Here is a 13,925-nt window from a genome sequence, read left to right as displayed (position 1 = left end):
GGGATGGGATGGGACGGGACGGGATAGGATAGGATAGGATAGGATAGGATAGGATAGGATAGGATAGGATAGGATAGGATAGGATAGGATAGGATAGGATGGGATAGGATAGGATAGGATAGGATGGGATGGGATGGGACGGGACGGGACGGGATAGGATAGGATAGGATAGGATAGGATAGGATAGGATAGGATGGGATGGGATGGGATGGGACGGGACGGGATAGGATAGGATAGGATAGGATAGGATAGGATAGGATAGGATAGGATAGGATGGGATGGGATGGGATGGGATGGGACGGGACGGGATAGGATAGGATAGGATAGGATAGGATAGGATAGGATAGGATGGAATGGGATGGGATGGGATGGGATAGGATAGGATAGGATAGGATAGGATAGGATGGGATGGGATAGGATGGGACGGGACGGGACGGGATAGGATAGGATGGGATAGGATAGGATAGGATAGGATAAGATAGGATAGGATAGGATAGGATGGGACGGGACGGGACGGGATAGGATAGGATAGGATAGGATAGGATAGGAAGGGATGGAATGGGATGGGACGGGACGGGACGGGACGGGATAGGATAGGATAGGATAGGATAGGATAGGATAGGATAGGATAGGATAGGATAGGATAGGATAGGATAGGAAGGGATGGAATGGGATGGGACGGGATGGGATGGGATGGGATGGGATGGGATGGGATGGGATGGGATGGGATAAGATAAGATAGGATAGGATAGGATAGGATAGGATAGGATAGGATGGGATGGGCTGGAATCTGAGACGGGGACATATTCTGATTGGCTACTCAAACCATGATTTCGTGCGTTTGTTTTTTCGTAACGTTTAGAAATTAAGTGCCTATAAAAGTAATTGGGAGTGGCTATCCAAAACAACTATTCAACTATTCAACTAAGTAACGAGTGATAGATATTTACTGGATCGCGAACGGTAAATATCCGCCACTATGAAGCTTTTATTGCAGAGTACCGCAAAATCAAACAGCCAAAGTGAGAACATTTTATTCTTCTACATTTTGAATACATGATATGTTATCAGGCTAGATTTCATGCTCGTCCCCGTTTAGCAGGAATGTGTCTCAGCATTCTTTCTGGTCAAAGGTGGTGTCATCATCAGGGGGAGAAAGCCAGTTAATTTACTTACTTTACAAATGAAACCGTCAAATATAAATAGTAGGTTTGTTAGAATGTTGATCGACAGTTTCTTTGCTATCGTCACTGCGTTTGTCCAGTTCTCCTTCAGGGTTTTGTCCATTCCGGTTCCTATTACTTCCACGCCCATTGTCAGCGACTGTTTTTTCGTGTTGAGATGTGTTGTCCGTTTGCTTGGCAGGAAGAAGACTTTGCATCTGTTCTAAAGCGAGATCCCAGTGAGTACCAGCTTCTAAAGTATAACCTCTACAAGTCGGAATCTTTCCTTTTTTGCTTCTCCAAGATCTCATCAGCCAGTTTTTGATGCCCTCTAGAATGCGTATAAGCTGTTATTCATAAATTAAGATCATTATAATAGTTAGTTAAAGCGGGAGTAGTCAGTTTGGAAATTGTTTCACTGATTAATTTACAATCCACCTTGTTACTGTATTTTTGACTCAAAGAAGCTAACCGTCGTCAGGGTACTAAGGCATGACTGACATTTCACTAAGGAATTAGTCAGGAAACAGTAATCCTGATGGGTTCATTCCATGAGCTCCAAATGCTCCTTTTCATCATTATAATTTTTCACTTTAGGTAGCAAAACATTATTTTAAAAACTAAAAAACGTTCTCTGGTTAAAAGTTATATATTAAAGAAATGGGCTTTCGCCTACCAGACTGTAGCCTTTAACGAAGTCATATAAAAGCACGCGAATGCATGAATAATTATGTAAGCATAAGTGAGTGCGAATAAAAAGCATGCCTAGGTAACGGCATGGAATGTTATCTGCTTTAATAGTTAGTAGTATGCCATGACTAAGTTTTTTCAACCAGAGAACGTTTTATTGGCTGTTAATATGTTTTATCCTCGTTACTCGTCCATTTTTAAAACATAATTTATTTCCCTTGTTTTGTTTTTTATCTTTGTTCGCAGCCCACGTTATCTCACCCAGAAGAACAAAGAAGCTGATGAGCAAACCGAAGATAACCGCATAAAACACACCGGCCATATCGTGAAAAAACATCACATCTCCAGAACTGAAGGAGGTTTCTCAAATAAATACATATAACTTTTTAGGATTTTGCAAAAGAATTGTAGGCAGCGCGGAACGAATGGTGGCCGCAATACCAGTGAAAACCTCCCGCCAGCTGCAAAGGAGAGTAGACGTCCTTGGTTCACATTTCTCTTTACCCAAGCTGTTTTTTTGTTTAGGTTTTGGTTACCGAATGAGATTACACATTTGTCTTACATAACTAAAGTAAAGGACGCGCTATGATTGGTCAATTAAGCATTCAGTATAAAAGATAAAACGAAAATATTCGTCAGGTGCGTGGCTCTAAAAGTTGGGTAAATGGTGGAGAAGTGCCGAAAATTTGAAGAAATTTTCTCATGAGTGCAGCTAGCGTAAGTAAGCACGCGTACCGACCGTTACGCGTTAATTTTTTAGAGAATATATTTCTGATTTAGTGGCAAATTTTTCCAGCGTTTTGAACGAAACATCGGCATGCATTGAGATAAGCAACAAAAAGTGTCCTTATAAATAAATATTAAACAGAAGAAAGATCATCGCAGTTATTTACGCAACTTAAGCAGTTGCGAAAAGAAAGCCTGAAAAAAGAAAAGAAATTCGATTCGGAAGATGGAAAATAACAGGATTAAGCAAGAATGCAAGATGTTTTTCATCGATAAGTGTGAAAAGCAGGATTTGTGTCTAATACACGTCATTACTTTGTTTATATTTTGTTATAAACAAATGGCAAACGGCTCAGCCTACATTGCTGAGTTATTGATTAACTCCGGAGGTTTATTAAGCACTCAAGAAGCTAAGGCCACAGTGCAAGCTGAGCTGTATACCATTTACTAAAAGGGAGTCAGTTTCTGAACTGTCGACGTGCTGCGTCGATGGGATTCGCTTTGACCGCGGGCTACCTATACGGCGCTCGAAACGTCAGCACTCGAATCTCTTTATGATAACCAAATTGCCTTTAGTTATAAACTCAGGTGATAAAACCAAACATTCGATTCGGTTACGCATTTAAGGGTGCGGTAGTTTGTTGAGAAGCTATAAAATGTTTGAAGAATGATACAATATTTCCCTCATTATCACCCACTGCTACTGCTTACTATAATGTTAGGTTAAAAATGTCTATATTATCTCGTTATATACCTGACTGATCCTGTTTAGGCCTGTCACACACTCCTTGAAGCCACCTTTGTTTCAAAAGCTTTATGAATCCTTTCTGGCGCAGCTCTAGAATTTTCACACTGAAATGATGCGTGTACGGTGAGTTTTTTGGAAGCCCAAACCCATAACCAAACTTTCCAAAGACCCTGCAAAAAAATACAAAAGGGCCGAGGCTCGTACGAGAAATAATAATTTATTGTTATAATAACCAACAGCTTAGCTAAGTCGCGAACTCCTTACCATATAAATGCGTCCACCTTAAAAGCCTTGCCTGCGTATAAACAGGTCATTTTCGTTTTGACCTCGCCGTTTAATTTCCCTCGTATTAATGGGCAGGTCCTTAAATGTTAGCAGCTTGTTTGCTTTGGAATTTACTATAATCAGATAAAGCTTTTTTGTTGTTTGCGGTTATTGTGTCTTCAATGAAAGTCGCGTTTTCGCAAAGCAAATGAACACAGCCAAGTGATAATATTCAAATTAAAAAAACAGTAAAGCGGCGTTAATACGGAAGTAGTCTACAATGTCTACCAAGGCCGACAAAATCTGGCCTCTTGAACAGCTTGGTCCAAAGTATGCTTTTAGCTTTGAAAGAGAATAACGCAACATTTTCTCTTGGGCTTAAATTCAACGTTGCAGTTCCAATATGAAAAATTGCTGCTGGTTGTGATCGCGTTTAGGCCTTGTATTCTACATCGTTTTAGAAAAACCTAGTACTTGAGAAGGAGGGGGACATCGGAGGAAGGACAAAACCGCAATATCGTGAAAAAAAAAAGCGCCCAAAGCCTGAGTCAAAAATCGACAAACTACCGAAACCGCATTTACAAACATGCTAGATAAATACCTCACTGCAACATTGAAGTTATCGAAATACCGTAAGAACAATAGCCTTACACCGTAACTCCTCTCCTCCCCCCCCCCCCCCCCCCTCCCCCAGCACTCTCTTAGAGGTGTAAGACCGGGCTGAAGGTTAATGGAGGAGGTAATCTGCCCTGTATGAGAATGTATGGACTCAAAAGCAGTTGTAGTTAAACATGTTTGGCTTGGAATAACGCGGTAGAGGTTTGTCTAATTAAGTCTACTACTAGTAGTACTGAAATATAGGTCGGGAATCCAGGGGTTAGAGATTTGGGACGAATACCCAAGCCCACAGTTCCGCGGGTAACCTAGAGCTCAGAACGTATAAGGCCAGGGACAAAGCCTCTGATATCAGTGATCTGTTTTTTTGAAGAAGGCCGGGTGAACTGACTTCAGATTGAAAGAAATTTAAGAGGGATTTTCCCCCCTCACTGCGAAACTAATCTTAGCCGTAGACTAATTTCTCTCTCTTTTGTCATGTGCTATAAAAGCGCATATTGTGTTGCACTTACCTTCCAGCGGTAGTTAGTCTGTTACATGGTCTCTGTTTAGTGTAGTACTCCAGCACCTCTGAATCGCTTATATATGCATAACCACCTCGCTTGGCTCTTCTGATTCCTTCTGTCACATTTTCCACAAGAGTGTTATGATGCTGCATAAATGCCCACATCTTCGCGTACGTTGAAACGCGTGACATTTGAAAGAATGCCATTGTGTGGCTGTCTTTTGTGCAGCAGTATTTAATGGTGGTCTGGGCAGCTAAATCTTCAAGGCTGTTGATTGGAGTTTCGAATACGTCTGTGATCAAGAAACTGGCCAAATTGGCGGTGTAAGAAGCGCCTGTATGAAACAAGCAAGGAAAAACAAAAACGACAGCTGTCCTTATTTTTGCCTTTTCAACTATCCCCAAATACAATTGATTATATGCTTACTGGTAATAAAACCGGATTCCAACAACTTAGAAATTGTGCGCCTTTAACTTCTAAACGTTTCCAAGACGCATAGATAAGACAAAATCAAATTATAATTAAACTTACCTGAGACCGCTTTTCTTTAACTTATTTAAGCTGTGTTTGACTGTTGTTTGATTGATCAATCTTTTGGCGGCAAAAAAATTTAAAAGCAATTAATTCCATTTGATTCTAGTAATCATTTGACACTTCTTTCAACTTCGACGTTTTTGAAAACACCATTATTAAGCATAGTATAACGTTATTCAAATAGACGCCGCCAAGCCTTTACGTAAGGCTTATCTTGGCCACTGCGAGGCCCAAACTTGCAGCAATAGTAGCCATTTTCCATGGAGCTGAATGGCAGTTCCAACAAAAGAAAATGTGGCGGTGGTCCTTACTTTTCCATGCGCATGTGAAACGGTGATGCAAATTGCCGAATAAGCAGTATCCCATGCAAGGTTTTAGCCAGAAGGGCGTCCACGCGTCATATGGACGCCAACCTTTTTTTTTAACAATTCACGGAATTTTATACTTTTTTTTTTTAATTGTTATAAGATGCATATCTCTTGGACGCACAGTTTTCAATCAGTCTGGCTGAAAGACTAACCCACAAGAAGTTTGGTTTAACGAATCACTACAATGACCTGGCCTCGGTTGTTCAACGAGAGGATAACCTTTTCCAGTGGATAATAAACTGTATTCCAACTAATAGATAGCGGATAGCGACCTATCCACTGGATACAGTTATCCACTCCTTGAACAACTGGGGACAGGTGAATATTGATTGTCATTCAGTATCTCCTTACTGATTATCAACATGGCAAACCACCAGAATGCAGCAACAACTCTCCCGGATGGGCAACATCCGCACCCTGACCAACAGTATACGAAAATGATGACCACGTGGAATCAAAGAACCGCAGGCAATCTCGTGTTCTCCAGGAATCCTCCTTTACTTTCGTATGATCACGTGATTGTGCAATCCTGCCGTGGTAGCCACGTGGACTGAATGTGGCATGTAACCATAGAAATACGCCAACTAATAACGTGCCAACAACGATGGCCAACCACAAGTCAGTGTTGAATGGTTTCAGGAAAGAAACCACTTTGTAGTCTACGTTGACACTGTTTTCAATTAGAATCGACAGCCCTAGATCCATGAAGGGCTGTGTGAAATCCACGGCAGTTTGAAGCTGCGACCTGACGGTCAACGGTGCAACAGCGAGATCAGCTTTCTGTTGAGAGCAAGATTTCAGCTATAACAATGTTGTTTGTATTTTGACTTTTCCTATATTATGTGCTACTAAAAACTAAAGATCAAATAAAGGATTTTTGTATCCAACTTACTGTCCTTTTTCGAAAAGTAACGAAGGAAACTACCAGAAATAGGAAAAGGTACCCTGCTAAAAGAGGTTTTATTCTGGCAAGTCCTATAGCATGTACGAAGTTGTTGGCGTGGTCGGCTTCTTTACTTGCGAGACGCGAACAACTTTGTACGTGTTAAAAGACTTGCCAGAAAAACAAAAAAAAAAAAAACCTCTGATAACAGGGTAAGGAAAAGGCTACTCTCGTACCTAGATGTTGAGTGAGAAGCAGTGAGAAAACCGAATTTTTGATATACTGTTTAGTACAAACAACAAAGTGTGTGAATATCGCCTGTAATATAAATTGGGGTTGGATGACAATTATTTACATTTGCAAACAACTTATTGCCATTTTTTAAATGTAGCAACTGTGCGAATACCCCTTAGCTATAGCTTACTCAGTCCATTTAAATAACATAGCAAAAGAAAAATCTTACTCTTTCCACTAAATTTTCCATCATTCCACTCCACTTTTTGTTGAACAAATCCCATGATACATTAATGTTTTTTTGGAATTACTTCAACCGTGTGCTTGAATTTCATATCTTGCTGAAGTCTGTTGAGTAACTCTGTGCAGAAACCTTTGTAAACTGTCTCTCCTGTTTTAGTGACCTCTCTCTCAATAAAAGGCGGTTCCTGGAAGCATGCATCGTAGTAAAACACAATGTATATCATTTCAGTAACCGTATTTTGTTCATTACCCTAGCTTACCCAAACAATGCAACGGAGGCAGCGATTCTATTGCTGATGACAAAAAGGCGATTCTCATGATGACGCTATTTTACATGTACTACAACTACCAGAATCCTCCTGCTTTTCCTTTCTTATTTAATATCTTTTAATCCCATCGAGGTTAAGATAAAAATATCCCTGATTTGCAAGAGAAAACAACAAACGGAAGGATTCTGGTAGTTGTAGTAAATGACGCCATCGTGAAAATGGCCTATTCTCTTTGTTTTAAATGGCAAATGTAGTAACAAGAACAGGGATATGTTTTAAAGGCGAGGCGCGGAAAAATAAACACACTAGTCAATAAAAAACATATTAGCTAAGTCCATAATTTTTTAAAATCACATTATGAAGTAGAATTGTTTCCGAGGAGTTTCTGGTTTAAGAGCCGGGCTGGTATATTGAACTCGTGATCTAATGGAAAGAAAGGACATTGTTTTGTCACACCATTAGATCTTTTGGGACGTTAAAAGATTTTTTATGCAGAAGTAATTAAACAAATGTAATATTACAATCTGTACAATAAGTACAAAAAATATTCTTTCACTTACTATTACAGTAACAACTCGAATGGTGGTGTTTTCTACCGTATTTGCTCGGTCACGTGGGATCCGAAGTGACTGCGATAACCACAAAACTGGTTTTTCCGGAAACATTTCAATCCCTTTAGTTGGACTCCATTTTCCAACCTTGCAGAAACAAATTGTATGGGAATTAGAAGTATACCAGTAACCAATACTTATTTTTCGAAGACTGTAGTCTTAATATGTCAATACAATACAATACAATACAATACAATACAATACAATACAATACAATACAATACAATACAATACAATACAATACAGTACAGTACAGTACAGTACAATACAATACAATACAATACAATATTTATGAACACTCCCTCTTGGGGATTTTCAGTGAACAGCAGTAAAATATCAATGCCTAACTTAACTAACAAGTTATTTTAAAACTCGGATAATAAGCAACTGAAAAAAAATATGTGTATACAATCGCCATGTAACCAAATGGAATATCCCGGTCGCTTTTTCAATAGCGATAGCACCTGATTCAACGCGATGGTTGTAGTCACTTGCCTTGACAAAACCTGTTCTTCCCAAATTGACTATATCATACTTTTGAAATGTTGGCGAGCCATCTTCTCTGAAGTCCAAGTCATTCATGACACCACTTGTCTTCATCTAACAAAGCATTGACATAATGTCAGTTCAAGTGATTGAAATGATATTTTTAAAAGTTGATTTTGAAGTTAGGTTTCAGAGAAACGCGCAAAACAATCACAGGTGTTCATAAAGGCTATATTTGTGAGAAAAAAAAGAGGGAAAGTGAGATAATATAAATTTAATAACTAAGAAAAAGGCTTCAAACAATCTTTCCTCGTTGTTAAAGGGGAAGTATGACGCAAATTTGCCGTCATGTCAAAACCCAGAAATGTTTGTCTATCAGCAGAAACAACGAAATAATTGTCAAGTTTGTTATAAATAATCACTCCAGAGCAATAAAACTGTCGATTAGTCCCTCTGTGCAGAGACAGATTAGGTCGGAATGGATTGGAACTTCAGAAATGTTAGGCTAATGTTTTTCAGAGTTCTCGCATTTTTGTTTCCAAAATGCGCTAGAACAGATCACGAGTTGTTCCTTTCAAGAATTGAGTTGATTTCTTCCTCCCGTTAAAATTATTTGGCAGCTGATTGAAGGCCTTATTTCATCATTTTCAACAAAAGATTTCATAAACCTCATGATACTTCCCTTTAACATTAATATTAAATTAAACAAAGTAACAAATTAGCAAACAAAAACCAATAAAAAACAATTACAAAAACCAATTAAAAAACAACATGACAGTTTTGCCTTCTTTATATACTTCATTAGCTCTTCTCCATTATTCCATGCAGTAACAGGACCCTTGTCAAAGTCAAAACCAAGCTTCTGTTCTCTGACGTCATGTCCATCTAATATCATGAGATGAAGTGCAGACGCTAAAGCCAAGACTGCATCATAAAACTTTCCAGTCACCACCTGATAGTAAAAGAATGATTACCAATCGGCTCGGTTTACAAGTTGGTCCACAATAATTAGGTGAAGTGAGCGTTTTCTGGCTGAAGTTAGGAGTAATGTGAGACTTAGTCAGTAGATCACCGAGGCCAAGGCACGAGATGAGTTCACATTGAACCACGAGCTGACGGCACATAAAAGGATTACAGTTTTTATATTGGCGGGGATTCAGCTAGGGGCTCATCTTGAATAGACTCATGAGAAATGCGTTTACTGTTTGTTTTCAGTGATGAGATGTTGGCGTTGACGACACGCCCTCTTTTTGTTCACTTTGAAGCCAGACGATTAAAAGTAGAAGAGGGTAATTTATAGAAGAATATTTAGTGATGTCACTGTTAACATTTTGCCTCATCAGCATATAGGAGGTAAACATTTAAGCGCGATGTATGGCATGGTGTTAAGAATTCCATCCAACCATACATTACTAATGACAGTTGCAAGATCTTGTGGATACTTTGAGAGTTCATTTCTCAAAAACTATTAAGCATATCACGCTCAAATTTTCCCAAACTGCGCAAAGTGTGCCGAGCTGTGTTAAGTTATAGGGTGCATAAATTTGTAGCTAGCTTTGTCATTTATGCTTTAATGTATGCTGACGAGCTTAAACATGTAAACAAAGATCCACCTATAGAAATGCAAATGCAAGGGAAAGACAAAATATTCCATTGTTTTGTAATGCATAACTCCATTTCGTTTAAATCAATACGGTTTATTGCATCCTCGGAGACCAGGGACAGACATTTGGGTCAGGAGGAAGTCAAAACAGGTAAGTTTACACTGAAGAGTGAAACTTACTTGTTTTGATTCTTCCTGACTCAACTATCTGCCCCTGGGTATCTGAGGATGGGTTTATTGGCGCCATTCTTTCCTTTCAACATGAACAGTAAGGACCTGTTCACTAGAAACCTAAAAAAGGAAACAACCGGCCTCTTCTTACGCTTCAATTATTTACTACGATCCAGGTTAGAACTTACTGAGATCACAGCCTAATCAGGAGGCAAACAAAACAAATTTACATGCAATTATACGTTAATTATTACTCAGAAAACGTTTGTAACCATTAGGCTTCCCTTACCTCTCTTTTCCCCAAACAGCGCTGTCAGATTTGAGTGTTTCTAATCTTGATCATATATAATACCTGAGATTATCAATACTAACAACCTACTTACTGTAGGATTTTAATTACATACGTCAAGTTCGCCATGCTGGTAGTTCCTCCAGCGTGTTGAAACTTCCTTTTAGAGAGCGCCTTCACCAAATGCCAGACGTGTTCCAATGACACCATAAAACTGATTTATAACGAAGTCATGACCGAGTGTCTGCCAATCCTAATAAAAGTGATATCACATGTTGATCATCAATAAACACAAAGTTTAGCAAGAGGCCATTTCTCAGTTGCTTTGAGCCTCATCATGAAAGCGGGGCTTCGTACATGACTGAAAATTAGTTTTCATTCGTACGCAACAAAACTAATTTTCATATAAAAAGCTTTCCACGGAGCCTCGCTTTCGTAATGAGGTTCAAAGCAACTCGGAAATGGCCTATTCATGATTATATAATGAAGCTAGTGTTGAACTAATCAATAAGCATGTTTGCCTCAAAGTGTTAATCTCCAACTTGGCAACAGAAAGATTCACGGAGCTATTTGTCCGATTTTACCTGTTCAGTTTGTGCATCTGTTACAATCCACACCCAGTCCTTCGTCATGCCAAGGTCTCCAGCCTACTTTATCATCTATTTCAAAAGATTCATGCAGAGATCTCGGGTTTGTTTGTGTATTACACATACCACTATAGGAAATGTCAACTGAAATACCGACTCTTAACCCTGATCAACGTCTTGAAATCCTAGTAAATTGAACCCAAAACCTCAACTTACATAACTAATTTATTTTTCTTTATATACTTTCATTGCAAATCCATTAGGTTTTTACAGTATCTAAAGCAAGGAATCAGTATTTCTGAAACTATCTTCATGCATGATTCAGTTTAACGCAATAAAGTCAGCGTAATGAAACCCCCGAAACCCTTATAATTGAACTTATGAGAAGTGAGTGTCATTCCCGTTTTCTAGTTTTCTAACTTGTCTTGAGTATTTCTTATAGCAGTTCAAGACCACAATTCTTGTGCCTGTTTGTCTGATCCATTTTAGTTGTTTGTTGACGTCCAGTTGAGAGGGGTCTGGTAGGGGTTCAAAGTGTTCGTGTGCCACAACAAGCCAGCCTCGTTTGTACGCTTCATCTTTCAGAGCTAACAAACCATTGATTCCTGTAAAGATTAATCACGAGTCAGTGGTTATCTCTTGATATGATTCCCGTAACTAAATTGATCCCTAAGGGAACGTTTAACGAAGATTTCAAATCACAACTGCGTTCACTAACTCATAGGCTAATACTCTCTCCATTATGAGAATTACAAAATCAAGATCTCCTTTTTACTCTTTCGGTAATACTCCAGTGGTAGTGTCGTCCACTGAAAACAACAACGCAAGGAGGACATGGACTCGCTGTCAACTACAAGACCCCCCCACCCCCCTCCCCCGCCTCGCTAAAAAAAATAACAAAGGGTGTTAACTGAAGGTGCATGCAATATTAATACCATAGTCATCCTTTAACATGAGCAGGGCAAACTGTGTCCAGTTGTAGTGTTCAATGATTCCCGCCAAAGCCTGGCACTGTACGGTGTCACTTGGACTCATGCGTAGGAGATAAGGGAAGTTAACTGGAACGGAGGAGAAAGTTGGGTCTGTAGCCACTGGAGTATGGCTGTATGTGCTTTACATCTGAGGACATGGCAGGTCCGATGACAGCCACAACGCCTTGGTGAATAAGATAAGATACTGAGCTGTGAAAGTAAACAAACAAAGTAGGGATTGTGGGTTACTAACACCAACAGTGTAAAGGCCATATAAGCGTATGGTGGGCGTGTCATAATCTCATTCCCAATGTTTCTCGTATATTCCCACCACCCTGGCTTGTGCTCCAAGAAGGGGCTGAAGAAAGAGGAGGGAGGGGAAATAGGGGAGAATGAGGTTAAGCCGTTTGGCTGGGATACACCAGTAGGCCAATAACACTTCTTTTAAGCAGGCCTTTCTCATTACAGATTCTAACGATTATCGCTGCAACAGTAAGAGAATAGCAAGATAACGTTGTTGAGTTTATTATGGTAATTACGTTAACTCTAAGCCACTAAAAGGTAACATCAAAACTAAGCAGTATAAGTACTGGTCCCATGGTACCTGCTTTTAAATTATCAAACGCGTCCTGTGGTTTAGTTACATTAATGATGGCTTGAAGTTGTATTCCTGAGAGAGTGTTGGGGTCCCTGTTGATATCATCAATGGCGACAAGGAATGGTCTTACTAATCTTCGGTCCTCAAAAATGGCTCCTTTGAAAACACCAACGATGAGGGATTGTTATTAGCATAGTAAATTTTTTGTGCATGATTTTCAGTAAAACGCGTACAAGCGGGATATAGTCATTCAAATTTGGTAAACAAATCATCGTGAATATGTCATTGTGAGTAGCTAAATACTGACAACACTGATGATTTTAGCAGTTCAAATGATCTTGAGTTACTGGGTTTTGAAGAAATTAGTAAGACAATATCAATTGCTACTGTAAATGGAAAATGCGTGATTATATACGTATGTTATTTATACTTGGCTGATGACGACAAAACAAGAGTTTTACTTGGTCGGAATTAAATTCCATTCACACAGTAAATGATCAAGCGATACCAGACTACTGTGATTAAGTTGATGAAAAGAAAGTTGTAGTACTTACCGACACGGACGTCCACTCTGTTTCGCAACGTTTTCAATTTAAACTTACCAACTTTTAGCGCATTCCCACGGAAACCTTTCAGTGACAGATTCACAAAAACGGCAGTAATAATTAGAAAACAAGTAACTGTTTCCTGCATTGGCTTTTGTCGGTTGTAGGTCCTAAAGAAAGGCCAAAATGTTCACCGACAAAAAAGAAATAAAATTCTTAGCTTTTACGTTCACAGACTTATGACTGTTTTTGCAATTCAGATCCTGCTTTGTTTTTCTAATATTGTGTCATTCGCAGCAAGGTGTGGAGTAACGAATTAAACGAGCTTTTAACAAATAAGAAATGAGACCTATTATTCTCAACTCTGTTGGAAGTCATTTATTTTATTTTTTATTTTATTTAATGATTGCTGCAGTCTTAATTTCCACTGTGTGGCACTAACAATAGATGGCTTTCTGACAGAAAAAGATAACTCTTTATTATTCAAGTTTTCAAGTTTTATTTATTCACAACAGAACCTTAAGTTATAACTAGGCTGACTTGCAAATAGTGAATAGCTAATCGCGGCAAGCCAGACTGTACACAAAATAACTAATTTTGCTTTTGATAATTACTATAATCCTTATTAAACGCTTGTTTTCATAAATTGACCTCGTGGTGATCATAGCACGAACTAAAGTACGCCGCCGGTTATAATAGATAGATAGTTTATTAATCAAAAACCTTGCAGCCACAGGCTGAATTACGTCTGATTTACAATAAAATATATAAAAATGAACGAACGACAATACCAAGCTAAAAAAATGCTAATATAAAAGGAC

General features: G+C 38.9%; 1 pseudogene; it reads right to left on the bottom strand.

Moving 5' to 3' along the window:
• Positions 1–1,077: 1,077 nt before the first annotated feature.
• LOC146456558 (glutamate receptor 2-like) lies at positions 1,078–13,252 on the bottom strand (annotated as a pseudogene).
• Positions 13,253–13,925: the final 673 nt, after the last annotated feature.

The sequence above is a fragment of the Pavona decussata genome, unplaced genomic scaffold (assembly GCF_977016875.1).
Source record: "Pavona decussata unplaced genomic scaffold, jaPavDecu1.1 SCAFFOLD_254, whole genome shotgun sequence".
NCBI lineage: Eukaryota > Metazoa > Cnidaria > Anthozoa > Scleractinia > Agariciidae > Pavona > Pavona decussata.
Note: the sequence above shows the minus strand (reverse complement) of the source record. Positions and strands in the feature narration are given on the sequence as shown.